The sequence below is a fragment of the Gekko japonicus genome, unplaced genomic scaffold, assembly GCF_001447785.1.
Source record: "Gekko japonicus isolate JY-2015 unplaced genomic scaffold, Gekko_japonicus_V1.1 scaffold1216, whole genome shotgun sequence".
Taxonomy (NCBI): Eukaryota; Metazoa; Chordata; class Lepidosauria; order Squamata; family Gekkonidae; genus Gekko; species Gekko japonicus.
Window position 1 is genome coordinate 244,906 of NW_015174309.1, and position 3,002 is coordinate 247,907.

A 3,002-nucleotide genomic window follows, 5' to 3' on the forward strand; every position below is an offset into this window, starting at 1 on the left:
CCTAAGCAACTATCTAGCAGCGAACCACCTGTGGCCTTGAGAGATATACATGTTCCTGCAGTGTAGCAATTAAACGCATCAACACATCTACAAAGGAAAAGGGAAGCGAGCATGCGCATACCTAGGACGTCAGAAAAGAACTTTTGGCAGCTTGCTGACACTCAGGTGTAATGTATTGAAATGGCTTACATGAATCGCCTCATTCACCTCCCATGTTAAGCTTGAGCCAGACGAAGGCTCCTCTGCACTCACACGCTATTGGTCACTTAACAGCGACCAATCTGAGAAGGACTAATTCCCTGAGCGGGAAGAACTCTCATTCGTCCTTATCCGAACAACCCCATTGGTTGTTAAATGTAAATAGGCATGGCTACATTACCGTGTTTCCCCAAAAATAAGACACTGTCTTATATTTATTTTTTTCTCAAGAAGACACACTAGGGCTTATACCACAAATGCATAGAAATCCTGCTAGGGCTTATTTTTGGGGTAGGTCTTATTTTCGGGGAAACAGGGTAGCCCAGGAATGTTTAAAAGGAACCTAGTTCCCAATGTAAATCTGTTCTGGTTATGAATGCTTTTAAGTGCTTGTTCGTACCTTCAATAAAGCTGTTTCACTTTGCTGAAATCACTCTCCGGATCTTTGTTAGTGGTGATCTAACATCAGGGGTCGCTCGTCTGCGTGAAGAAGTGACGAGGAATCGAATGCCCATGACTGGCACAGCTGGGCTGAGTGAGTGACCCCTGCGGCAATTTGTAACTTGACAAGAGGCCTCTCAACTTGGCCATTTTCTCTCTCTTTTTTCATAAATAGATGGGTTTATTTGTACTCTCAGCTTATCAAGGAGCACAACACCCCCCATTTAAAAGCTCACGCTCATTGCTCAGTTTCAGACTCTTCAGGAGAGCCTGTTTGGTGTAGTGGACTCTAATCTGGGAGAACAGGGTTTGATTCCCCACTCCTCCACTTGCACCTGGCTGGATGACCTTGAGTAAGCCATAGTTCTGATAAGAGCTGTTCTTGAAAAAAGAGCAGTTTCTGTCAGAGCTCTCTCAGCCCCGCCTACCTCACAGGGTGTCTATTGTGGGGAGGGGAAGGGAAAGGAGATTGTAAGCCGCTCTGAGACACCTTCGGGTAGTGAAGGGCGGGGTATAAATCCAATCTCTTCTTCTTCATCATCGTTGTGACTGATCTGGAAATAACGCAGCTTGTAGGTCTCCTTGTTGGACGCCACCATGCGCAGCCAATCACACAGGTCGTTCTTCTAGAGGTTCTTCTTGGTGAGATACTTCAGGTACCTTTTCGAGAATTGCCTCAGGCTCTCAGACATCCCAGAGATCTTGTTCAGTTCAGTTTATTGTTGCAGTCCTTAGACCAGTCATACAAAAAAGAAGTACACATTTACCAGATTCCAAAATGTTAAAACACATCCCAAAAAAGCGCCAAAAATCAGTTTAAAATTTAATCTAATGTCTAACTACTGTAACTACCTAATATCTAACTACCAAAAAAATCTTGTTCTGAAAGCATTCAATGTGAATTACATTTCTCAGGTGCTCTGGAAAACCATTCACTTCCCGTTTTTCCTTCAGGAAAAAAAAATCCGGAATCAAATATTCCATCTTTTACGGGATGGGTGAGATCAAGGTTATATTTGCGAGTTGATTTTTTCAGCTTTTCATTTCCCCCACCCCCCATGCCATTTTAGCAAGGTGGCAGACGTCTCAAAATTTTCACTCCCTAGACCACTGCTGGTCGGGTGAGTTTTAAAACAGGGTGATTTGGCCTTGCCCTAACCTGGACAGCCCAGACTAGCCCGATGTCATCAGTTCTCAGAATCCAAGCAGGGTTGGCCCCAATGTCCCCCCTAAGCTGAGTTAGTGTAAGCAAGCTCACCGTTTGTTTAGCCTCCGGTTCACACATTTTTGTCTTAGCGCAGGAGGGATGGCTCCAGAGCAAACTAATCTATGCAGCAGCCAAATTGCTTGCTCACAACTTTAATGCCAATATCTCACAAAGTAGAATTTTTGCTCACAAGACTCTGCAGCTTATTTATTTTTATTTATTTATTTATTATCAAATTTGTACCCCGCCCTCCCCGCAAAGCAGGCTCAGGGCGGCTTCCAACACGACATATACACAGCTTAAAACACAATTATTAAAAACACTACAAATCAACAAGCATAAAGGTCCTGGTGGCAATTAAAATTCACTTAGATGACACACTTTCAATGGATTTCCATTTCCCAAATGTTCTAAGATGTTCTTCTGCTCGAAGTTTCCTTATGGCAACAACTCAATGGTGGATCATGGGGCCGGGTGCTGCAATGGTTGGGCGATCTGACGGTGGCAGCCCCTAATTGTTATCAGTATCAGTTATCAGGCACTTGTTGGGAGCTTAGAGGGAGCATTGACCTGGTCGGTACTTTGATGGGAGACTCCCAAGCAAGTCCTTGTGCAGAGGAAAACGGTGGCCATCCACATCTGTTCAGCTTTTCCCTCGAAAACCCTTTGGGGTCATGGTAAGTCAGCTGTGACTTGCTCAAACTTCGCATCATCAAATTGGGCTTGACCTGACTCTTATCCAAAGGAGCCCAATTTTAGGACAGCAGACACTGAATCAAGACTGGAGAATCTCCCCCATCATCACTAACAGAATTGGTGATTTCTCAAGGACACATATTGTGAACTGGGTACTACTCTTGGTTAAAGCAGACTACGGGAGCAGATGTGATCCGAAAGTCAAACAGTCTCTTTCCTGGCCCTCTGAAAACTCACCCGCTTCACTAGAGAAGACGTTCCATCTAGTGCCTGTGCTCGGTTTTCACACAGTCTCTCGCGCCCTTTTCCCTCAAGTTATGGCTTTCCAGAGCAGTTCATTTTCTACTTCACTTTATTCTCATTAGACCCAAATTAGGGCAAGGACCTTCATGCTGTGAATATGAGGCTTAGGCCAACATCGCTAATGAAGTCAGTCTTGAAGATTGTGAAGGCTGAGGGA

General features: G+C 44.5%; 1 pseudogene; it reads right to left on the reverse strand.

The window, feature by feature from the left end:
• Positions 1–1,163: 1,163 nt before the first annotated feature.
• Positions 1,164–1,699, reverse strand: LOC107121245 (annotated as a pseudogene).
• Between the last annotated feature and the right edge of the window lie 1,303 nt (positions 1,700–3,002).